Here is a 27,252-nt window from a genome sequence, read left to right as displayed (position 1 = left end):
CTCCGTCTGCCTACTGGGGCTGGCACAGTGTGTTCATGGTCTGAATCCCTCTGTGCCTGTAATGGCCTTGGCAATTGCGGTGGGCTATGAGGGCCTTTACCATTTTGTCCCTGCTGCAGCTGCTTCCGCAGGATCATATTATGTAGCATGGCACATACTATGACGATGTGAGCATACATGCCTGGAGAGTACTGCAAGCCTCCACCAGATGTATCCAAGCACCGGAACCATGATTTCAGCATCCTGAACACACGCTCTAGGATGATTCTGGTTTGTGCGTGTGCCTCATTATGGCGTTCTTGCATGGGTGTGTGTGCATTTCTGATGAGAGTCATCATCCACGGCTCCAGTGCATAGCCAGCATCCCCCACGAGATGGCCATGTGGGATGCTCCCCCCCCTGACAAATACCTGATACAGCTGTGAGGCATGCCAGATATGGGAGTCATGGTAGCTTCCAGGGCTGCCAGCACACACATCCATGATAATGCCCTGGGCATTGCACATGACCTGGCAGTTGATGGAGTGGAATCCCTTGCGGTTTATGTAGTGCCTACCCTGCTCACTGGGTGGTGACTTGATTTGTATGTGTGTGCAGTCTATCACACCCAGTACCTCCGGGTATTGTGCCACACAGTGGAAGTGGCGCATATTGCTGACCAACTCCTCCTGAGTTCTGGGGAAGTATATCTGCTCATTGGCATGTGGTAACATGGCATCCAGGAACTGGTGTAGTACTCTGGATGCTGATGCTTGTGAGATACCCATTATATCTCCAGTTGGCCTTTGAAAGGTACCTGTGGCCAGTATTCGCAGGCTTAAACATACCTTCGTGTCCACTGGTATGGGTTCCCCTCTGTTGTTTCTGGTTCTCAGGCATGGCCGGCACAGCTCCACTATTTGCTGTAAGATGTCCCTGTCCACCCTGTAATGCTCTACTATCTCCAGGTCATGTAGCCCCTGGTAGGTTACCCTTGGTCTGAACACTCTCCTTCTCCTCCGAGGCCTGCGGTGGTTGTCGGCATCATCCTCCACAACACCGTCAGTCTCTAACACATGCTGATGAATCACAGCTATGGCAGCTCCCAACATGTACATTTTAAAAGTTCCCCGTGTGTTTACACCTATGGTGCAGTGTTTGGGAATACACAGGTGTGTGTTGGGTGCTTTCACACTTTATACTATTGTGCTGTGAACACCGATGATGTCATAGGGTGTGTATGTACGATCATAGCTACAGGTTATCTTATGTGTTTTACTGCCGGAACTACTATTGTGGTGCCTTTGGTGTTGAATTACATTTGCCTGCCGTGGATTACCTCTTGACCTTCCATTTACATTTCTGCACGTTGCACCTACCATTTTCTGGTGTGCATCCTGCAGCCTCCTTTCATTTGTACTTTACTGGACCTGGCGTATCTTGCGTTATGTATGCTACTGCCGGTCTGCTGTCGGTTTGCTTTGCTCTGCTGTGTCAGGTTTCCTATCTTTTCAATCCAATACCTCCCCTCCTTTCTTTGCATTCAAATGCCTCCCCTATCCTGTTTTGCAGGTTTCTGCAAGCGGACTTGTCAGCTGCCGTCGATTGGCCTTTGTGGGTTGATTGGTGTTGATTGCTCATTAGTACTCCAATTACCCTACTTCCGCATTTCCTTCTTTTCTTCCCCTGACCTTCCTGTTTCTGCTATTGTTTGCGGCGCATGCGTCCGATTACTGGGTTTCAGGCACGTTATCATCCTCATACACATGCGCTTTTGGCCACCATGTGTGCTCTCATCTAAACGATTCCTCCCCACACCTATCCTGTGGCTTTGCTTAGCAACGGACAGGCCAGATTTGCAATGCTCCAATGTGCTTAGTGCTACGGTGGCACACCCCTCTGCTGATGTCATGTATCTCCTCTGAGCCACTCCTTGGTGTTATACCGCTGCGCCGTATGGTACAACCTTCATCCGGTGCGACATTTGCGATTCAGTATTATCTGCCTCATTTGCATGGCATTGACTACTAATTCATAGTTACCACGTCGAACACAATGCAAGCCCTTAGCAACCCTTGCACCATGGTTGTGGTGTTCCATGCCTACCATTGTGTATTATGCTGTAAACCTGATTTCTATTACATTTCGATTTTATGACATTTTTATATTATTTCTTTATGTTACAGCTTCTGCACACATGCCCTGCGGTTATGCTGTGCGTTACTGTGGACATGACATTAAATGTTGTTATTTACACGTTGTGCATCTTTTCTTATGCCATTGGCTGTGTATTTCGCCATTGGCATATGTTAACGTTGTGATTCCTGGGTCTGGCCCTCTTCCATAGCTCCGATGTTCTGTTTGGGAAAATGTAAACCGTGTTTTTTGGTTTACATTTCCGTGGGCTTACACTACGCCTGCACCACTTCATGGATCACTATATGCCTTCATTTGCATGGTGCGACACTGCACATGGGGTGATTTGCATACCTACGCCGGGGGCTGCGCAGATCTGGCGTACGCCGGTAGTGCACGTGGAATTGGATCGTACCTGAATCGCTCGGCGGCCATATTTGGCATTATAACGCCTATGCTATGAGTGCGCCTGGCGCAAGCTTCATGAATCCCGGGGAACCACTTTAAAGATACAAACTTTCCAGATACTGATATCACTGAATACTTTAATAAATACTACAAATTATGTACAAGTTGAGGTCAGGTTATGTGCTTACATCCTTGAAAAGAGACAGACATCATCAGAACTAGAGCCAAAGCTTGTCGAACAGTATAAATAAATAATTAATCCAAACATGTGGCATAATTACATTTTCCTTAAAGAAACATTTTGTTAGTCTTGCTGAGACATTATTCATGAATTATAAAGAATTACAATTTCTCCAAGTGCTATGAAGTTAACAGTTACACTAAAGACTGAATTAGATATGGTTAAGTCCAGGAAATTGACTGATTCTTTACTTTGGCTGGCTGTAAAATTAAGGAAATCCATGGATTAATTTATGTGGTCAAAGAATCTACTCAGAGCAACTTATTCTCCTTCCCATATTATAGAAATATCATCAATAAAACCCAAGCAGCATTAATTGAATCCTGGAAGGTGCTGTTGTGGATGTGGTCCTTTTCCCACAGACAGGTCACATTACCTCTGTCGGGTACCATAGCTGCCCCCATAGCTATACCCAGAATATGTCTATAGAATTTGTTGCTGAATCAGAAATAATTGTTCCTGAGTACTGTGCTGCAGATCTTTCCAAGAATTTCAGTCTCACCTGGCATGGCCATTTCTCTTTTATGTATGTATCCACCACAGCCTTGATGCAGTGGTCACGTGGAAACACTGTATACAGTGCCTCTACATATATGGTCACCAGAATGGTATTGTCACCATTTTTTTTTTGCTCAGGAAATCCAAAGTGTCTAAAATGAATGACTTGCTACTCACAGCCTGAAGTTGTATTTCGATATCTAAAGCCATGAACATTTCTTCAGTTACATATTCATTGCTTGATACTACTGGCCTGTATGGATGGTCCATCAGGTTCTTGTGTGGTTTGTGTATCCCAAAGAAATTTGGACCCTTGGGAGGAGGGTTGTTGAGGAGGGTAGTAGTGAGAGTAGGAACTTTGAATGCTGGCTTTATGGCTGGTATAAAGCGAGAGCGGATATGATGGAGAGAAGGAAGGTTGATATATTTTGCGTGCAAGAGACCAAATGGAAGGGAAGTAGGGCCAGGTGTATTGGAGGTGGGTTCAAATTGTTCTAGCATGGTGTGCATGGGAGGAGAAATGGGATAGGGGTTATCCTGAAGGAACAGTATGCCAAGAGTATTTTGGAGGTGAAAAGAGTGTCAGATAGAGTAATGTTTATGAAGCTGGAAGTTGATGGTGTGATCATGAATGTTGTTAGCGCATATGCTCCGCAAGTTGGATGTGCGATGGATGAGAAAGAAAAGTTTTGGACTGAGTTGGATGAAGTGGTGCTGAGTGTATCCAAGGGTGAGAGAGTGGTGATTGCAGTGGATTTCAATGGGCATGTTGGTGAAGGAAGAGAGGGGATGAGAAATTGATGAGTAGGTATGGTTTTAAGGAACAGAAGGCAGAAGGTTATATTGTAGTGGATGTTGTGGAAAGGATGGACATTGCTGTGGTGAATACATATTTTAAGAAGACAGAATGGTATAGGATTATGTACAAGAATGGAGGGGGATGCATACACGTGGATTATATCCTATGTAGTAGGGCCAGTCTGATGGAGATTGGAGACTGTAAAGTGGTGACATGGGGAAAGTGTATTTAGTCACAAAGGATGGCGGTCTGTAGGATGACGTTGGTGATCAAGAAGAGGAGGAGGAGTGTGAAGGCAGTAACAAAGATCAAATTGTGGATGTTGAAATAGGGTGATTGTGAAGTGGAGTTCAGGGAATAGTTAAGACAGGCACTGGATGGCAGTGAAGGGTTACCAAATAGCTGGGTAGCTACACCAGAGCTGGTAAGGGAGACATCTAGAAAAGGGTTTGGTGTGACATCTGGACAGATGAAGGAAGACAAGGAGACTTGGTGGTGGAATGAGGAATTATAGGAGTGTATACAGAGAAAGAGGTTGAAGAAGAAGTTGGATTATCAGAGAGATGAAGAACGTTGACAGGAGTATATAAGGAGATGAGGCTATGGTGAAGAGAGGTGATGAAGGTTAAGAATAAGGCATATGGAGAGTTGTATGAAAGGTTGGACACTATGGAGGGAGAAAAGGACCTGTACCAATTGGCTAGACAGAGGGACTGAGCTGTGAAAGAAGTGCAGCAGGTAAGGGCGATAAAGATAATGAGGGAAACTTACTCACAAGTGATGGGATTTTGTTGAGTGGATGGAAAGAGTACTTTGAGGGGCTGATGAATGAAGAGAATGAGAGAGAGTGAGAAAGAAGGTTGGATGATGTGGGGATAGTGAATCAGGAAGTGCAACAGATTAGCAAGGAGTAAGTAAAGACAGCTAGGAGAGGATGAAGAATGGAAAGGTTGTTGGTCCAGATGACCTACTCATGGAAGGCTGGAGGTGTTTATGAGAGATGGCAGTGGAGTTTTTAACCGGATTGTTTAATGAAATCTTGGAAAGTGAGAGGATGCCTGAGGAGTGGAAAAGAAGTGTTTTGGTACTGATTTTTAAGAATAAGAGTGATGTGCAGAGCTGTAGTAACTACAGAGGGCTAAAACTTATCAGTCACATCATGAAGTTATAAGAAAGAGTAGTGGAAACTAAGTTAAGAAGGAGGTGATGATTAGTGAGCAGCAGTGTGGTTTCATGCCAGGAAAAAGCACTACAGATGCAATGTTTGCTCTGAGAGTGTTGATAGAGAAGTATATCACAGGTAAGAAGTGGTTGCATTGTGTCTTTGTGTACTTAGAGAAAGCACATGACAGGGTGCCTAGAGAGGAGTTGTGGTATTGTATGAGGAAGTTGGGAGTGGTAGAGAAGTATGTAAGAGTGGTACAGAATATGTACGAGGGTAGTGTGACAGTGGTGATGTCTGCAGTAGGAGTGATGGATGCATTTAAGTGGAGGTGAGATTATATCAAGGATTAGGTCTGAGCCCTTTCTTATTTGGAATGGTGATGGACAGGTTGAGAGACAGGATCAGACAGGAGTCCCCATGGAATATGATGTTTGCAGATGACAATGTGATCTGTAGTGAGAGTAGGGAACAGGTTGAGAAGACCCTAGAGAGCTGGATATATACTCTAGAGAGAAGAGGAATTAAGGTCAGGAGAACTAAGACAGAATATATGTATGTGAATGAGAGGGAGGATAGAGGAATGGTGAGGACACAGGGAGTAGACTCAGCGAAGGTGGATGAGTTTAAATACTTGGGAGCAACAGTTCAGAGTAATGGTGAGTGTGGAATAGAGGTAAAACATAGAGTATAGGTAAGGTGGACTGGGTGACCAAGGATGTCAGGAGTGATTTGTGACAGACGGGTACCAGTAAGAGTGAAAGGGAAGGTCTGCAAGAGGGTAGTGAGACCAACTATGTTATATGGGTTGGAGACGGTGGCTTTGGCAAAAAGGCAGAAGTCAGAGCTGGAGGTGACAGAGTTAAAGATGTTAAGATTTGCATTGGGTGTGACAAGGATGGACAGGATTAGGAATCAGTATATTAGAAGGTCAGCTCAGGTTGGACGGTTTGAAGACAAAGGCAGGGCAGCAAGATTGCGTTGGTTTGGACATGTGCTGAGGAGAGATGCTGGGTATACTGGGAAAAGGATGCTAAGGATGGAACTGCCAGTAAGAGGAAAAGAGGAAGGCCTAAGATAAGGTTTATGGATGTGGTGAGAGACGACATGCAGGTGGTTGGTTTGACAAAGCAAGATACAGAGGACAGGAAGAAATAGAAACAGATGATCTGCTGTGGTGACCCCTAATGAGAACAGCTGAAAGAAGAAGAAGAAGGGAGGAGGGTTGTTGAGAAATTCATGCAGTTTTGAATAAATCAAGTTACTTTCTTTCATAATCTTTGGTTGTTCATCCATGTTTTGTAAGCAATCTGTACAACTACCATAAAGATGCCTTTGTTTCTGTTACTGGCTTGGTTCTTTGTTGCATTATCCTAGTACTTCCTTGCCTGTAGCATGCAGTTTATACCTCGGACATAGATCTAGTGGATATAATACAGTGTATCATCCTTTTTGGCTTTTGTTTAGTTCTGTATTCATTAAAATAAGGGTTAAGATTCTGCTTAATTAAGGATTTTATTACAACAAAATGAAGGATACAACTGAAAGCCTTGGACATGTCCAAATAAATGACTCCTACATAGATGTCACTGTCAAAAGCTTCACTAATCATCTCATAAAATTGTACTAGGTTGGTAAATGTGGAACATTTTCTCATGAAGCCATGTTTATTTAGGTCCAGTAATAGTGTCTTATTCCCCAGATTTAATAAGGATAATGAACCCCTTTTAAAAAAACTTGCCCAGTAGAGATACCAAACTTATAATAGTATCATCATCCTAATAGGATCCAGTTTTAAATTTGGACACGATATTGGCTAATTCCAGGTCTCAGAAGCAATGGCATTTTTAGCAACATTTTAAATAGCATAGTTAAGAGTCATCTTACAAGATCTTGAGTATTATGAATAAAATAGCCAGGTATCACATCTAGCCCAACTAAACTATTCTTTTTTTAACCATGGATAAAGCATTTTAACCATAACTTCTGTAATTAATGGATATACCACTTGTGCCATCTTAATATTTAAATAGAAAATGCAGTCTTTGATGTACCTCTGAAGGAAAATAATCATTGATCAGTTTGGCTACATCATTACTATTTTTAATACATTTAAACATTTCTTTTCAAATGTATTCCAAGTGGAGGTAGGATAGTATAGGGATTCATTATTATTGTTTAAGTTAAGTACATCATGAATTATTTGATGCTTTCTAATCTTAGTAGTATCATAAATAGTTTTAATCGACTTGCTAGAATTACTATAGAAATCAGTTTAGAACTAAATTACTGATTGATTAGAATATTGTAGATAAGGATGCAATATGATGAATTTTACTGCTGATATTTACAAATAATCCATCCTGAGTAGAAATATTTCTAGTAGCAAAATAAACCATCTGAGTCATATTACGTGATGTCAATTAGTCATAGAATTCATGATTTAAAAGTACTATATGTACTTGACTTCCAGTCAATATTTAGTAAGCCAAAGTCACCAAATGTTATCAAAATATTTATTTTTAATTTTTTTATCAGAAACTTTCAGAAAACAAAATTGCTCTTCACTGTTTACTTTCGGATTCTAAAATTACAAATTATATGTAAATTTAATGCATTAAAATGTTCAGGAATTTCAAGATCAATTGATTCTACCTCAGGTAGTTCCCATAATAAGTCTGCAAAAATTGAATCCATAGCAAATAAAGTCACTCCATCACACAAATATCAGTTCTCAAACACTCATTTTTTTTTTAAATCCTGGTAGCTGTAGTACAGTATTACCATGTCTTAGTGATGACAATGATGCTGTATTGTGAGAAACATGCTAAGACTAATAGTCCCCCTATAATTCTCCTTTCTTATTACATACATTTTAGGCATTAGCACAATACATTTTGATCGGTTAATTGAGATGGTTATTATGCTCATTGTTTCAGATAGAATTAATTGTAGTCTAAAAATATTTCATAATAATTAATTGAGAATATCTTATTTAACAATTTGCCACCACTGTGACTGGAATGAAATTGATCCCTGTCAGAATAGATCCATTTTCCTCAGAAAATCATCCCATGTCTTGACTGAATCAATGACCTTACCATTGCAGGAACCTATAACTCATTTATTGTATAGCAAGGCCTTAGGACTTTGATTGTTATTAAACCTTGGGGAAGGGAAAATTTCACTTAAATACAATTCCAGGTTAATTTTGATATGTTTTTTTAATTTGCTGGTACCATATATGATAAAGGGGAGTGTTAAGTAAATCCTTCACCCTTGAAGCAGAATAGTGCTATATGACCAAGTTTTCTCCACCATATTCTTCAGTGGATCATAAATGTCTTTTGATTTAAACCCTCTAATGCTAGTTAATGTAACATTTTCGTTATTATGTTTGACAATGGCCTAATTACTTTTATAATCATGTAATCACCAATCACAAGCATTCCTCTACTTCCAAAAACCTGGGGGGAGGGGTTCATTTATATCAAGATTTAAAGTTGGAAGTGAAAAAAGTACCCCAATTATTCTCCTTTTCAATTAGCAATCTATTGCTGCCACGTCAGGAGTAACATCTTGTCTACTACTTTTCCCATTTCTGGTAATTTCAGCATATGTGGTCATAGGGATCTATTGGCTCTGTGACTCAATTATGCATTAACATAGGATTGTGCTGTATAATATAGCAATACATGTGTATATATTTATTTGATTTATATATATAGCATCATTGAGCAAGTTAGTCTTAACCTGATACATGGCATATTTGTCTGTCTTGATTTTAGGATGTAAAATAGTGATTTATCATATCATTCTTCTTTTTAGTAGAGAAGTCACATCAAGTGAACAAATCCTTTACAGAACCCTCTATTCCCTTGGGAGGTGTATCACTCTGCTCTACAACTTTACTTAGTTCACCAAGCTTATATCCTAGGTATTTAAGGATAGTGCATTTGTTACTGATAATCCATCTACATTTGGAAAAACTTTTCTCTCTCTCTCTCTACAAAATAAACCCAAGGACCCAAGTCTGTGCTAAATGATCCAGAGTAGTATTAAAATATTAGTAGTTTTAAGCTAGTGAATTTATATCACCCACATACATTAATACCACTTAGGTAAAAATTCAGTACACTAAATACGTAATCTCTGTTTGTAATAATATGTTTACTTGTGCAGTTACATGGAAATAAACTTTCTTACCAAATACTACTCCTCCAACTGTGCTCGTCAAGTACATCATGCTAATTACATTGGACATGTCTTACTGTTTTTGTATAATTCATAGAGAGCACAAACACTGCTGCTCAGAACTCCTCACACTAGTGTTCATTGAAATAGTGTTACAAGTCCCCATTTAGTTGACCTGCCCATGCCTGGCAGAAAATTCTGGCCGAAAAACAAAATAAGTAGTTTTAGAAGAAAGGAGTGTTAGTGCCTTGATAAAGAAGATACACACTATTGCACAGAAGCAAATACAAAATAAAAATGAAATAAATGCTTCTAGTCAGAGAAATCTATACTTTATGTGTGTGTGCTGAAGGTGGGTGGGAATATATTAATAAGTTATTTAGACTACAGACTTGGCCTGAGGCTATCATTATGGATATCAGACCCTTACAAAATTGGCAGTAACTTCAGTTATGTTGAAAGTGAACAGCAATGTGTCTGATCTTCTCCTGAAATCCCCTCTGAATAAAGTGCAGTGGGCAAAATCGACGACTATCGTTGTATGTTTTATTTTTCACTATATCAGTATACCTTATTTTAATCTGAGAACATCATGTTGCCTGAGCCTGCTGTGACATTAGATATAATAACATATATTCCCAAATGTCAAGGATCCATCCTGTAATGCATGCTTTACACTACTATCTAATCAGGAATCTAGTCAGGTTATGAACTTTCTATTTTAAACTATAAACAAGAGTTACTTTTTTAATTTTTATCATTATTCATGCACACTCCTTCTTACAATGCATAGAGAAATATATGCATCTTAAAGGTAATTCATTTAGATGCCAGAAACATTTGTAGTATAGTACCCAAACCCCATGCTGCATTGCCATGTAGCTACTAGATATTTTATGGACCTCTGAAACATGGAAAATATATCAGTGATATAAATTCACCCTTTCTGCATACCAGCTGTTTACAAAGGAATACAAGAGGATGCAGGAATGGAGGAAGTTACCTTGTGTGATGGCAGAGTAATCCTATCACTTCAGATGCCTGTCTCAGTGAAAGTCAATATTAATCTACAAGATAAGCAAAGCATGAACAACTAAGCTATATCAGCAACAAAAATAAGAAAAACAAGCACAAATCCAAATAAAACGACCAAAGTAAGGATCCAACACTGCTTTATTCACAAGTTCCTAGCGCCTCGGCTCACGCCTTCAAGGAGAATAAATACAAAGCCATTCACTCAGATATTTATATCATTCACAAATAATCAATTAAACAATTATACATGATAATTAATTAACATCTCATAAAAACACTTTCCAATTGCAATCTATATTTATACCACTAGGTGTCATTGTCCCATACTTTAATATAAAAACAGTTTCTTTATATAAAAGTTTATATTTGATTACTTCATCATTATTACCTATCTCTATATGTTCTAAAATAGTTGCCAACAAACCATCTGGTTCACTATTATGATGTTCTTTAAAGTGCATTGCAAGGGGACTTTCTTTCTTTTTATTCTTTATGTCCCTTATATGTTCTTGAAGTCTAACTTTAAAAGCACGCTTACTTTCCCCAATGTAAAAAAGTCCACATGGACATTTTAGCGCATATACCACAGCTTCTGTGTTACAAAAATACCTTCCATTTGGTTTAAAATATTTTCCATTTATATATTCAAATGTTTGACTAACATATTTACAAAAAATACATTTTCCACATTTATATGTTCCCAATAACTCTATTTTTGTTTTTAAATTAATATGTGGTCTATAATATCTAGCATGTACTAACATGTCTTTTAAATTTCTACCTCTTTTATAAGAAAATATTATATTTTCAGGAAGTATTTCTGATAAATCTTTATATTTGAATAAAAAAGGCCAATACTTTTGTATGGCCTGTTTTACTTGTTCTGCGATTAAATCATACATTAGAACCATATATATTTTTTCTAGTTTTTTTGATTTTTGTTTAGAACACAAATATTGTCTTCCTTTTCTTTCCTTTCTTTGTCTGGCTTTCTGTAAAGACAATTTCACTTCTTCTATTTCATAACCTCTATTAATAAATAACTGAAAAGTTTTTTCTAATTCTATTTCCACATCTCTACTATTGTTACATAGTCTCATCACCCTTGTAAATTCACCGTATGGTAAAGATTTAATAAGATGTAATGGGTGATAACTATGTCCATCAAGGAAATGTAAATCATTTTCAAATTTTCGATATATTTTAGTAACAATATTGCCATTACCTTTCCCTTCCAAAGTTAGATCCAAAAAATTCACTCTATCTCCTAACTGAAAATCATCAAATTTCAAACCAAATTGATTTTTCTGCAAATTCTCCTTAAATTCATGTATTTCTGATCTTCCCCCTTTACATATAAAAATCAGATCATCAATATAACGAAAATACTTTATTATATAATTTTAAAAAAAAAACATGTGATATAAGAACTCTAACTCAAATGAATTCATCAAAACATTCGCATACATAGGGGCAAAACTTGCCCCCATAGCTGTACCCTTCAATTGATGGAACAACTGGTTATCGAAATAGAAATAATTATTCTTTAAACAAAATTCCATTAGTTCCATAATATAGAAGGACTCTGGACTATCCCCTAATAAGTTATCCAAAGCCCTTAGGCCATATTCATGTTTGATACTTGTATATAGGCTTTTCACATCAGCTGTGAACCAGTACATATCTTGACTCCATACAATCGATGATATTTTTTCCAAAAATTCGAAACTATCTTTTATATAAGATTTTTGCTTTATAACATAAGGGTATAGGTAGCTATGAAGAAAAATACCCATATTGTGTAGGAAATAATTACAAGCTGATACAATAGGGCGTCCCGGAGGGTGGGCAACATTTTTATGTATTTTTGGTAAGCAGTAAAATAATGCCACTTCACAATTAGACATTTTGAACTTCTTAGTAACATCATCCTTTGTGAAATAGCCCAATCGTAACCCTTTTTGTAATATATCATCAAACCGTATTACTGCTTGTTCATACATTTTTATGTCACATTTATTATAAGTTTTAGTATCATTAAGATGTTCTAAACACATTTGAACATATTGAGTATAGTGCATAAGAACTACCTTGTTGCCCTTATCGGCTGGTTTTATTACCAATTCTTGGTTATTAACTAAAGCTTGCAAAGCTTTCCATTCTAATTTACTCAGGTTATATACAATATTTTCTTTATTCTTATCATAGTCAGCAAATATTAAATCTATAGCAACTTCAATCATAGCTGTAAAATTTCTTATGCCCTCATTTGTAAACGGTGGAATAAACTTACTTCTGACTTCTACTTTTGAAGTATCTAACTTGCTATACGCATTATTATCAGCCATTGCGTCTAAATCGGAAAGACAAGAATGAAAACTGTCATCAAATTCATCAGAAGAAGCATCATCTTTTTCTTTATAAAATAAATTATCCTGTCTACTACCAAAGAAAGAAATTAAATGTAGCTTATGTATGAAACGATATACATCACTTTTACTAACATGTGCTCATGGTAACACTGTCGGAATATATTTCAAACCACGATTTAGTAAAGAAAATGTTGCATCATCTAAACTAATACCACACAAGTTAACAACATATGTACTATCTTGCTGGTATAAAGTCACATTAATTCTTTCTTGTATGTTTGTACCTTCTCGTTGTAGACGAGGCATATTGTCTCTGTCCATTCTCGATTTCATCTTCATTTTCTCTATATCTCTCTCCTTCTGCAAAACCAGTACGTTTATTCCCACGAAAGGACTGCTGGAAAGAACGAGGATTTTGCGCTGCTGGGAGCACAGGAAAGTCTCCACCTTCACCCGGTTCGCTTTCCCATTCAGTGGAAGCATCCGAATATGCATACAAGCCTCCATTGCGTGTTTGTCTCTCCTGATCTGCAAAACGTACGCCCTGACATCATTTCCTGTTATTCGTTGGTCTGGAAAAAGCAGAATCACCAGTGTAATCCTTGATGTCACGATTTAATTTATGTTTTTTGATATTAAGAAGTTCTTTTTCTAGCTCTATCAGTTTATTCTGTATATCTTGGAGACATTGTTCCATACGGGTAGAGCCTATGGCCCCCGATAATGTCTCACATGTATGAGAGATATCAGTTTTTAATTTATTTTGCTTAATTTTATCACGTTCCACCAAAATACTTATCCATTCAATAGAACAGCGACGGGCAGCTGTTACCCATCTCTTATGGAACATTTTATCTGTCTCGTCTTGTAAGTCAAATGGTGTTGTTGGATTTTTGTAGGGTCTTAAGCCTCTTGGTGTGATATCCAATTCTAGATATCTCTGCAAGCTCAAACAATTCAAATGTACTGCTAATTCTTTAGCCATTAACTTATCAAGTTTATCAAATATCTCTTTCATATCTGTAGGAAGAGAATTGCTTACTCTTTGTCCAATATGCAAAAAGGGATTGTCCATTCTTCTTTGTTGTTCTCTTTGCAGGAATATTTGCCAAAAAACAACTTGTTCTTCCTGTACTCCACGGGTGTTGTTTCGCTCACCCATTGATGTTGTAAATTGTTCCATAGTAGTTTGACTCATTTCCATTGAGTCTTGCCTAAAAATTTTAGGCAAATTAAGTGAAGGATTACTAGACATAAAATATATCAGCAACAAAAATAAAAAAACAAGCACAAATCCAAATAAAACGACCAAAGTAAGGATCCAACACTGCTTTATTCACAAGTCCCTAGCGCCTCGGCTCATGCCTTCAAGGAGAATAAATACAGGGGAGGGGTTCATTTATATCAAGATTTAAAGTTGGAAGTGAAAAAAGTACCCCAATTATTCTCCTTTTCAATTAGCAGTCTATTGCTGCCACGTCAGGAGTAACATCTTGTCTACTACTTTTCCCATTTCTGGTCATTTCAGCATATGTGGTCATAGGGTTCTATTGGCTCTGTGGCTCAATTATGCATTAACATAGGATTGTGCTGTATAATACAACAATACATGTGTATATATTTATTTGATTTATATATAGCATCATTGAGCAAGTTAGTCTTAACCTGATACATGGCACATTTGTCTGTCTTGATTTTAGGATGTAAAATAGTGATTTATCATATCATTCTTCTTTTTAGTAGAGAGGTCACATCAAGTGAAAAAATCCTTTACAGAACCCTCTATTCCCTTGGGAGGTGTATCACTCTGCTCTACAACTTTACTTAGTTCACCAAGCTTATATCCTAGGTATTTAAGGATAGTGCATTTGTTACTGATAATCCATCTACATTTGGAAAAAACTTTTCTCTCTCTCTCTCTACAAAATAAACCCAAGGACCCAAGTCTGTGCTAAATGATCCAGAGTAGTATTAAAATATTAGTAGTTTTAAGCTAGTGAATTTATATCACCCACATACATTAATACCACTTAGGTAAAAATTCAGTACACTAAATACGTAATCTCTGTTTGTAATAATATGTTTACTTGTGCAGTTACATGGAAATAAACTTTCTTACCAAATACTACTCCTCCAACTGTGCTCGTCAAGTACATCATGCTAATTACATTGGACATGTCTTACTGTTTTTGTATAATTCATAGAGAGCACAAACACTGCTGCTCAGAACTCCTCACACTAGTGTTCATTGAAATAGTGTTACAAGTCCCCATTTAGTTGACCTGCCCATGCCTGGCAGAAAATTCTGGCCGAAAAACAAAATAAGTAGTTTTAGAAGAAAGGAGTGTTAGTGCCTTGATAAAGAAGATACACACTATTGCACAGAAGCAAATACAAAATAAAAATGAAATAAATGCTTCTAGTCAGAGAAATCTATACTTTATGTGTGTGTGCTGAAGGTGGGTGGGAATATATTAATAAGTTATTTAGACTACAGACTTGGCCTGAGGCTATCATTATGGATATCAGACCCTTACAAAATTGGCAGTAACTTCAGTTATGTTGAAAGTGAACAGCAATGTGTCTGATCTTCTCCTGAAATCCCCCTCTGAATAAAGTGCAGTGGGCAAAATCGACGACTATCGTTGTATGTTTTATTTTTCACTATATCAGTATACCTTATTTTAATCTGAGAACATCATGTTGCCTGAGCCTGCTGTGACATTAGATATAATAACATATATTCCCAAATGTCAAGGATCCATCCTGTAATGCATGCTTTACATTACTATCTAATCAGGAATCTAGTCAGGTTATGAACTTTCTATTTTAAACTATAAACAAGAGTTACTTTTTTAATTTTTATCATTATTCATGCACACTCCTTCTTACAATGCATAGAGAAATATATGCATCTTAAAGGTAATTCATTTAGATGCCAGAAACATTTGTAGTATAGTACCCAAACCCCATGCTGCATTGCCATGTAGCTACTAGATATTTTATGGGCCTCTGAAACATGGAAAATATATCAGTGATATAAATTCACCCTTTCTGCATACCAGCTGTTTACAAAGGAATACAAGAGGATGCAGGAATGGAGGAAGTTACCTTGTGTGATGGCAGAGTAATCCTATCACTTCAGATGCCTGTCTCAGTGAAAGTCAATATTAATCTACAAGATAAGCAAAGCATGAACATCTAAGCTCCCTAGTGGGTGCTGCTGCCTCAGGGAAGACACGTTTTGTAGTTCTGTTGGTTTTGTCAGTCGTAGTGTAGTTTCTAAACAGCCTTTTCAAGCTGTCTGGTGAAGACACAGATGATTTGAGGGCAACAATTATGCAAAGGGAGCTATTTGCTGCCATTAAAGCACTAAAGGAGGGGTACATCCCCATGACAGGATGACCGTCTTGTTGACTTTAATAATTTGGTGGTGGCACACCTTGTCTCCTTCTTATATGACATGTTGCGAGAGATTTTTCTAGAGGTTTAACTCCCCTTCTTTGGGAGGAGGAAATATGAAATAATTGTCTAAACTATCCATGCCCACAGAGGGCCTAAGAACTTTTGGATTGTTTTGGTCATAAATGCAGACATGAAAACACTGCACACGCATTTGGCTGATAGCACAGTTGTGGTGCTTCCCATGATCTTGCCACCTAAGCAGACCAGACTTCAGAAGGTACCTCAGAGTGTTGCTCATTGGTGACTAATACATTGTCTGGTAAGGGTTGCTAAGATATGTCTCTTTCCAGTTAATGTTCTACTACACAATATCAATACCTTCTACTCACTGGTGTGATACATCATATTTGCTATTATGGAAACATATGGGTTTGGGCCAAATTATCTGAGAAGAACATTAATCTTTTTTACTAGGAAGTCCATAGCATTGCTACTTTTGAATGAGGAGCTTAAATCACTGTTTATTCCAAACAGGGCCATAACACATATTTAACACTTCTGCCATTATTTCTTTTGTATATTAAGCCCCTGTCCAGAATGTTGAAATTTGTTTTGCTACACCATGTTATACTGCAGGGTCTCTCCTTGCCATTCACTATTTATAAGCTGATAACTGTGTACTAGTGTTCTACAACACATAAAGCTCCTTTCCAGCAAAGGGGTAGATTCCTGCCTGTATTGGAGAGTTTGCACATCTACAGCTAAACCATGATAAGTCTGTATTTGTAAAGTTAGTAATACACAAGTTGGGTCATGTTTCTCTTTCTTCTTGATCTGGGATTCTCATAAATATCTGCATTTATAGTACATTGTCTTCATGACAATCATTGCTAACACTGACGTTCTAATGACAGTGAAAGGTAAAATGTATACTCCTGCGTAAAGGCGAGTGTCTTTTAATGATATATTTTCACTGGTTCACATTAAAGTTTTACTTTGATTAAGCACCGTTTTAGGCACATTCACTTGCATTCATGAGACATATTGGTTGCTGTATTGCAAGCATGATTATTGGAGCTTCTTGCCTTTGTTTGTAACTTCCTTTAGTAGAGATGCTTCAGCTGTTAGAGAAATTATTATTAAAAACTGGGGACTCCTCACTTCTGATAATGCTTCTCATTTTATAAAGGATTTCCGGCCCAAATTTGTTTTCAAGAAGGGTTTCAATTTAAAAAATCTTTTAGAGGTTCACTGCAGGATTCCCTTAAGCAATCCAGGAATGTTTCAGTGTGAGTCTTGTCCTTAGTGTAGACATATGGATGTGGGAAGCAGGTTTTGTATCAAGTATGAAACCAAGGGTAGGTTCAATTGTAATTCTTCTAGCGTGGTTTATTTGGCAAAGTGCACAGCCTGTCCAAGTTTTTATATTGGTAAAACTGACAGGAAATTAAGACAAAGGTTGTATGAGCACCTTTACAGCATTAAACAATTGAAACTAGACAATACACTTGCCTATCATGTTAGTCAAAATTCTTTTTTTTTTCAAAAATTTTTATTTATCATTTGCAATAGTATAAATCAACAGATAAAATATAACAAACATAGATTACCATAATACAGTGTTAGGCATTAAGATTGATACAATAGGATGTAGGTCAATCAACAATAATATCTACACTATATACATAGATGCTTTCCTCTTTCAGGCGTGTAGATATGACGATTATATAAGAACTATTATGAATAGATCACAAAGAAAAAGGAAGAGAAAACTTTTGATAGTTACTTATATGAGTTATTATGGAATCCCCTTCTGGTAAATTACTGTGTCTCTGTAAAGGATTATACTAGTATAATGTTGTAGGGTTGTTCCCATATTTCTCTGATTTTAATATTATTGTCTTTTTTATCAATTAGTAATTTGTGGACCAATAAGTGTTTAATAGCCATCTGTCTAAATCCCACCCAAGATATACTAGTTGGGTTAAGCCATTTAGACGCTATGTACAGTTTCATTAAGAGAAAAATAGTAATCAAAGTAGTGGCTTAATTCTTTGGAGTGTTGTGAGGAAGGATACGTAATATAATAAATTCCCATTTTAGTGTGGATGTCTGATAGCCAATTTTTTGTAGTTGTAGTTTAAGGGAATTCCAAAGTTTATAGACACATTTACAACTCCAGAATAGATGAAGTAAGTCAGCAGTTTGATCTTTACAATGTGGACAGTGTGGTGATTTCGAAGGGTTAAGTTTATGTAGGATTGCAGGTGTAAAATATGTGTTATTGTTAATCATGAGTTGGGTAAAAGCTAGTTTTTTGAGAGGTATGGACTTTAATGTTAGGTTGATTGCTTGATTTATTTGGCGATTCCCAATGGATAGATTTATCTTCCTCCAATAGTCGGAAAAAAATATATCCTTCTGAAATTTAATGTCATTAATTAATTTGTAAGCATTAGTGGTGGCTTTCTTAGTTGAGAGGATAGTTTTCCAGAGTAGATTACAGACTTCTATGTCATTGTTGGATATGGTAGTGTCTTGGAGGTAACAGGAACACAGCTCTTTAATTTGTCTCAGGATCACCAAGTATGATTTAGGGAGGTTTAAGTAGTTCCTCATTTCCTGTAACAAGCTGTTCAGATATGGGTATATATCTTGGATAGTTTTATTTAATAATCGGGGGTAGGAGTCCAGATTTAAGGTTTGATTGTTTATTTTAAGATTGGGGTTAAGGTTTAGGGACTTGAAGAGTTTTTGCATTAGTAAGTTGGAGTGCTTTAAAGGCTCTAATATGTTATAAGATTGCAATAGTTTAGGGTTTAGGAATGGTAGTCCTTTAGGATTGATACCCAGACTCTTGATGTGTCTGTAGTATATTATTACCCAAGGAGGAGCCCGGATTCTAGCTGTCGGGTTATATTCTGCTATTCTTAACACTCTATTAGTGTTAATAATTAAGTAATATGTTTGAAAATCTGGAAGGGCTAGTCCTCCTTTACTTTTGAGAATTGTAAGTTTAGGATAAGAGATTCTGTTTTTTTTGGGGGGTTCCCAGATAAATTTAGCAAGCAGGGTATGCATCTGTTAAAAAAAAATTTGGGTATGATTATCTGGGATGTCATAAATATATAAAGTAGTCTAGGCAGTACATTCATTTTAATTACAGATACTTTGGCCGAAAATGGTAATTTTAGATTGTTCCATCTTTTAAGGTCTAATATAATGTCTTGCCATTTTCGGGTTATATTATTTTGGTAAAGATCTTTGTTATTTTGAGAAAATGTAATACCTAGATATTTAATTTCTTCTTTGGTTTTAATTGTGCCTAATAGTGGTAGGAATGAAAATGACTTGGGAGGTTTTAAGGGGAAAATGTTAATTTTGTTGAGGTTTAGTTTGTAATTCAACATCGTCGAGAATTGTTCAATAGCAGCTAATGTTTTATTTATATCTGAGATTGGTGTAGTACAGTATATATTCAAATCATCTGCAAAGGCAGAGAGGAAGATTTTGAGGTTGTAAATTATTGGGGGGTTATGCTATATGTTTTGTTTGATGTTTAGGAAAAGTGGGTCTAAGTATAGATTAAAGAGTAGGGGAGATAAGGGGCATCCTTGTCTGGTACCATTTTTATTGGAGTTCTATTGGACCAAGTTCTATTAATGTATAGGGATGTATAAGGGTTACTACAGAGTATTTGTATAATCTGGATAAAGTTATTGGGTATATTAAAGTATGATAGTGTTTGAAGTACAAATTCTATATTGACCCTACCGAGAGCTTTGTGAGCATCAATAACTAATGCGTTTATATTTAGGGTGCTTTGGCCGGCATAACAAATTAATGTATTTACTGTTAGTGTATTGTCACTTGTCTGTCTGAATGGTGTGAAACCAGATTGTTCAGGGGAAATTATTTTACCTAACAGATTTTTCAATCTATTTGCAAGGATAGATGTTAAGATTTTTGTATCTATATTTAGAAGGGAAATAGGTCTATAACTATCTGAGTTTTTCAGATCAGCTTGTTCTTTACGTATAAAAATAGTTTTAGATGCATTATAGTGTATGTCATTAATTTTTTTATTATATAGTTCAAAATATAAAATAGGATTTGGGCTAGCAAGGGGGCAAAAGTTTTATAGAATTCTACAGTGAGACCATCCAGGCCTGGGGCCTTGTGTGCTTTCAGTTGTTGAATTGTTGAGATTATTTCATTGGTTGATTTAGGTTCATTTAATTTTTTTGTTGGTCTGGGTCCAGCTTTGGAAAAGTCAGGTTTTGGAGAAAGAGGGTTCTATCCTCTTTTGAGGCTAGTAAAGTTTGTTCTCCATAAATCTGAGAGTATATTGATTCAAAGGTTTTGATAATGTCCTCATTTTTGGTGTGGTGTCTATTCCCATAATTTATTTTGGGTATTTGGGAGGGAGTTTTGATTTGGGCTATAATTCTGGCCAAAGCTTGGGGTGGCAATTGAACTTCATTTGCATAGTTAGCTAATATTCTAGTTTCATGTAAAGATAATTTAGTGGTATGCAAAAGGTATCGATCCCTTTGTAGTTTTAAGAGGTCTGTCTCTGTCTGAGTCTTGGGGTTAGTTAATAAGTCGTTTTCAAGAGATTCTATTTTACTTTCCAAATCCTGTTCATCTTTGAGTTGCACTTTTTTATAGTAGGCTGCTTTTTTGATGAATTTTCCCCTAATTTGTGTTTTAGTCGCGGCCCATTCAATATCCAAAGGTGTCTGTGAGTTAGGAATATTAGATAGGGTTGCTTTTAGTACAGATTGTATGTCATTTATTATTTCCTTTTTGGTGAGCAAATTGAGGTTTAAGGACCAGTTAAAGCCTCTGTTCATTGTATAATCCTTTTGGTCCCAGTTAATATTTAGAGTAATTTTAGAATGATCTGAAAGGTATCTAGTGTGTATACTTAGTATTGGATCTAAGTTGATGAATACGTCAGAGATTAAAAAGAAATCTATTCTTGACCACATTTTGTGGCATTGAGAGTAGAATGTGAATTTTCCAGTTTTATTTTCACTACCTCCATATTTAAGTGGATCAATTTTGATATGTGTTCCAGTCACCCCCAAGCACCATATAGTAATCTTGGAATTGGTTTAGGATGGGATATAGTGATGTAAAAAAAGATGTGTTGGTTGTTGCAAGGAGCATATATATTGAAAACCAGTATAGGTTTAGGAAGAGTAGGGATTGAAAAGACTATGTAGCACCACCTTCCCTGCTTGTCCACTTTGGTTTCAAGTATTTTTCCCTGGAATTGGTTCTTAATTATTATAGCTACCACTGCACTGTTGGTTTTACCTTCTGAAGTTATGATTTGTCTTATCCATTTTCTCTTGCTAATTTCTGTCCATTGTTCATGGATAAGATGTGTTTCTTGTATTAGTATAAGGTTGGCTTTAGCTTGTAGTGAGGTGTAAAAAGAGTTTCCTTTTCTGTTCATTTTGGAGCCCTTTAATGTCCCATGAGTTGAATTCCCACATTTATGAGCTGGGGTATTGTTAAAATGTGTCTTGTATGATGATTTGAGTTGATAGTTCTTGTTTGTATTGTTGTGTAAAAGATTAGGAAAGCATCCTATTATGCCCGTCCCAACTCTGTGCCTAACCATTACACCCTTGGACCAGGAATAATGCAGGGGATAAGTAGCTGGTTCAGTGAGGGGTATACTACTCAATAAGATATTTGTATACTGAGTCTAATTCTAAGGATAAAATATGAAGTTAACTCTCCCTGCATATATATTTACAACATGGGCAAAGCTTAACAGACTAGTTCCCTAGAAAGCACTACTACTAGGGCCCTAGACTTCTCAAAGTAACTTTTGTATAATCAAATTGAAACAATTAGAACTTACATCCTTGACGGTTAATAATGAATGACTAAGTTTCTATTTGAAAAGTATTTCTAAGACAGGTAGTTAAGAACAATAACATTGTACCTGAACAAGGTTATATATTCATTTTATTTAAATGCAAAGCTGATAACTCAGGGTTCATTACTTTAGTATTCTTCTTTCTTCCCATTAAATTATAAACTGCAAACGATTAAAGAAGCAGAAAGTGAAAAAATAGAAATTCTAAACATATTATTTGTACATTTCTCTAGCTATTTTTCATGCAAACAATTAGGTTGTATTTAGAAAAACTAAAGGTTATAAACCTCTTCAGATCATTTGCATCAAAACCTATACTATTTAATCCTAATCGTACTAAACGAAAGGGTGGTGGAGTAGCAATACTGTTTAAGAATCATCTTAATATCTCTACCCTTCCAGCCTGTCCAACCCAAGATAGTAAGGTGGAAGCCATCATCACGAAACTTCAACTTAATGCTAAGAAAGCCCTTTATATCATCTGCCTATACATACCTCCTGGAAACAACATACCAATTGTAGAAGACTTTCTCAATTGGGTTTCCAACAACTACCCCCAAGAAACTATAATTCTTGGCGACTTAAATATCGACTGGAATACTATTAATACTGACAATCCCACCTCTCACATTAACCTAAATGGTTTTACCCAAACCATTACCTCTACAACAAGACTTAATAAGTTAAACAGGAAACAGACTATTTTAGACTGGATTCTTATAAACAAAGTTAACATCACTTATAACGTTGGGACTATGCCTGATGACCTCAGTGATCATTGCTTAACTTACATTACAAGAGAGAAGACTGATTATCTTCACCTCCCTAATATAAGACAAATATGTTCTACTAAACACTTTAAAATCGACCTATTTCAAAACGAACTCAGAACTTGTAACTGGAACCCCTTAATGACACTTCCACTTAATGAAGCAGTATTATTCTTTAATTCTACTTTCCTTTCTATTTTGGACAAACATGCTCCTGAGCGTACTATTAGAATGAAATCTAATACAGCCCCTTGGCTCTCAAATGAAACTAAAAAACTAATCCTCTCTAAAAATAAGATATGGAATAAATGGAGGTCCCATAGAATCAGCTCTGATTTTCTTCACTTTTGCCAACTTAGAAATCTTACCAAGAAAGCCATTCTCACCGATAAAAGAAAGTTCTACTGCAACCTACAAGAAACCAACTTAAATAAACCCAAACAATTTTGGTATTCTATCAATGGACTCCTTTCACCAGGAACAGCTAAAACTCCCTCCCCACTAAATGCTGACCCAGACACCCCTCTTCAAACTGCAAATGCTTTTAACTCATTCTTTTCTGAAACTATTCAATCTCTCGCTAGACAATTAAACACTAATAACTTTTATCCTCCTAACAATCAAGTAAACTCTACCTTCAACTTTTCTCTACAACCCATCTCTACCTCTTTCATCTTCAAACTTATTCTCAAACTGAAACCTTGTACCCCCTCTGCGGACAAGCTCCCTTCCCTTTTTCTGCAAAAGGCAGCCAAAGAAATTGCTTACCCAATTACTATACTCATAAATAGGACCATCCAGGAGGGAACCATCCCTCATATCTGGAAAATCTCTCATATAATCCCACTACACAAAGGCGGTAACTCTATTGACTATTCCAACTTCAGACCTATTGCTCTTCTCTCTCCATTAGCAAAAATTATGGAAAAATGTATTCATCAGCAACTTGTACAGTACCTCTCTCTTCACAATATTTTAGCTAAGTGTCAACATGGCTTTAGACATCACCATAGCACCACCACTGCCCTCCTTTCCTTTGTAGATAACATTAACAGCAATCGCAACAATAATCTATTCTCTTCTGCCCTATTCATTGACCTTTCCAAAGCTTTTGACATGGTCAACCACTCTTCTCTAATCAGCATTCTCGAATCCCTCTCATTTGATAGCCTTGCCATCAAATGGTTTACATCATACCTCAGTAACAGACAACAAGCCGTTCTTTGGGAAAACCACATCTCCTCCCTACTACCCATTGTGATTGGAGTCCCTCAGGGCTCCATTCTTGGTCCTCTCCTCTTCTCCCTCTATATTAATGATCTCCACTCTGTAATTCCTCAAGCTACCTGCATTCAATATGCAGACAACTCCACTATCATTTGTTCAGCATCCTCCTCTTCAGATCTAATCTCTCTAACTCAAACTATGTTCAACACTGTAGAAACATGGTTTACTAGAAGGTACCTACTTCTCAATGCTAAAAAAACAAACTTCTCCTCTTCACCCCCACAACTCGTACCTCTCCACTAAACTTCTCTATCTCCTCAAACAACACTGTCATCTCTCCTGACTCCACAACTAAACTACTAGGAATTACCATTGATAACAATCTCTCTTTTGACCAACACATCAACAACACCATCAAATCAGTTAACAGAAAAATAGGATCATTATACCGTATTAAACCATTTCTCACCCCATCTACTAGAGCTACTATTGCTCACTCCCACCTTATATCTACTCTCTTTTATGCCTCTCCTATCTTCACTAACCTCAAAAAAACTAACCTAAACAAGCTAGCAACTTGCTACAATAACATTGCCCGCTTCGCCACTGGTAACCCTTTTAGAACCCATCAGTGCCTCAATTTGAAACACTTAGGCTGGCTGGAACTACAAAACTATCTTATTATCTCACAACTTACGATTGCCCACAAATTACTGTACCAACCTAGTAACACCCCTATACTATCACAACTTTTACTCCCTTATAACAATCTCACCTCTCTTCGTTCCTCTTGTAAACTTATGACCAAACCCATAAAGGCCCACAACTTAGCTGGTGACTCTCTTTTCACCAATACTGTAGGCAGAGTATGGAATTTGCTGCCCAAAGAGTTAACTCTAATCTCATCCTTACCTCTCTTCAAACAACAAATCAAACTGTATTTCCAAAACCACTGGCATTGTTCTTGTAGTACTCCAGGCTAACTTCCCTCTCCCCACCCTCTCTTTACCTTTAACCCTTCATTTTGCTTAAAAACTAACTTCTACCCTGTTTCTTTTCCCTTGCTGTCCTTCTATGCTCTGACCTACTTCTCCCATCTCTCCCACCTCCTCTTGACTGTCTTCTTTCTTTTCCTCTCTTCACTTCATGACTCCTGCCTTGTCCCTATAATTTTATCTTTCATACTCCTTCTACTTCTCTACCCTTCTGAGCTTTAACTGTTATCTATATGGCTGATGCCTTACTGTATAACCTTATGTATTAGGTAAAATTGCTTTGAAACCGACAGAACATTGTGTATGAGTTTAAACTGTTTGAGTTCCTTAAATGTATGTTGATTTTACTAACAAGTTGATTTGATTTATATTTCTATTTTTATTGTATGTCTTTATTAACAACTTGTCTTTCTGTCTTTATTATGTTATGTGTGGAGCTTTTCTCCCCGGGCCTCTACTGAAAATGGACATATATCCAGCTAGACTAACCCGGTCAACAAATGTAAAATAAAATGTAAAATAAAAATAAAATAAATAAAATAATCCTGAGAAACAGCTCTAGAATAGTTAACTGAACTCGATATGTGTGTAGTTTGCTACATATGAAAAATAAGAATTTAGTTCATAATGATCAGAAGTTGTGGAAAACCATGAAAAGCTTGATCACTTAAAATTTATCTTCCTGGGTTTGAGCTGAAATGGTAATAAGTTGGACTCTCCCGGTTAACAATAGCAGGACAGGGGGAAGCAAACCTGTTAACAAAAGGAGTATTTATATATTCTATGGACAGAATTAGTAAGATTCTCCCTGTTATGCAGGTTAGGCTCATCAGCTTGTGTATCTTCATATTATTAATAAAGGAAAAAACAGTATCTTGAGAGAGCCATAAATTAGCATAAGCCTGATAAGCCACTATTATTTACATTTCAAACTTGAGAGGTTTAGGAGATGCATGTATATGCATCAGTAAAAAAAAAAAATGATCACTGAAGATATTTCATCCACGTTTGAAACATTCCCCTTACTATCTTTTAAACACAGCCACAGTTTTAATAAAGCAGTTATTTCAACGAAGACCATCCAGTGAGGCATGAATGTTCTGAAGGGTATGAAGTCCGAAACTCAAATGTCTGTCACCATTTCCTGACTTCAGCCCTCATTTTATGAGAAACAGACCAAAAACATAAGGCAAAAATCTGGATATTCTGCCAATATCTGTACAATTGGGATGTATAACCCAGGGACTTTTTAAACTCAGTTACTAGGACTCACTTAAAAAGTTAATAGACCAACATTCTAACAGCACAATGAATGTCATGATCAAGAGGAAGAATCAAACTCCAGTGTCAGGCTTTATCAAATGATTATGAGGATCTGTGATTAATGAGGACAGGCAAGAAAACAGAGACATCAGGGATGTTCTGTCAACTCAGGTACAGGTAAGAGGTATGTTGGTATGTGTGTGTGTGTGTGTGTGTGTGTGTGTGTGTGTGTGTGTGTGTGTGTGTGTGTGTGTGTGTGTGTGTGTGTGTGTGTGTGTGTGTGTGCGTGTGTGTGTGCGTGTGTGTGAGACAGAGTAAATGACTAGTGGCTAGGGGATGTCTGTACTAATGCAATGTAAGGGCTACCGGTGGTTACTTATCTCAGGAAAATACTGATTTGCACTTTCTTTAGTTGCAGACAACTCAGAGACATGTTTCCTAGCTGATAGTGATTGATTACCTCATCATGACCAGTATGTCTCTGGAATGCATTTTTCTGTGTTGTGGAAATATTTTCTTTTGGCCATAGTTGTTACCACCAGCGATGGGATTGTTACTGAATCCTTGTAAATTTGTCCATTTTGTGTATAGTTGCTATGTATTATTTTGTTCATGTACTCAAAAATAAGGCAACTGCAAAAGTAGTCTAAAGCTGTGCTTGCTTTAATATAATATCTTCACAATGATCATTTTAGCTTTTTCCCTGAGCTCTCGAGATCGTAGGGGAACCGAATTCAGGAACCAGATTCCCAGGAAGTAGCGCTATTTTAACATTCGCGCCAGGAAGCCTCAATCGATTTTTGGTTCCTATCATGGGAAAGAACCTTGTTTTAGAGCCTTGTGGGTTGGAAACAGGTAGTAAGGGCCTG

This window comes from Protopterus annectens, chromosome 1.part0 (genome assembly GCF_019279795.1).
Source record: "Protopterus annectens isolate FY-2018-M chromosome 1.part0, PAN1.0, whole genome shotgun sequence".
In the NCBI taxonomy this organism is placed as follows: domain Eukaryota; kingdom Metazoa; phylum Chordata; order Ceratodontiformes; family Protopteridae; genus Protopterus; species Protopterus annectens.
This window is presented reverse-complemented; position numbering follows the sequence as displayed.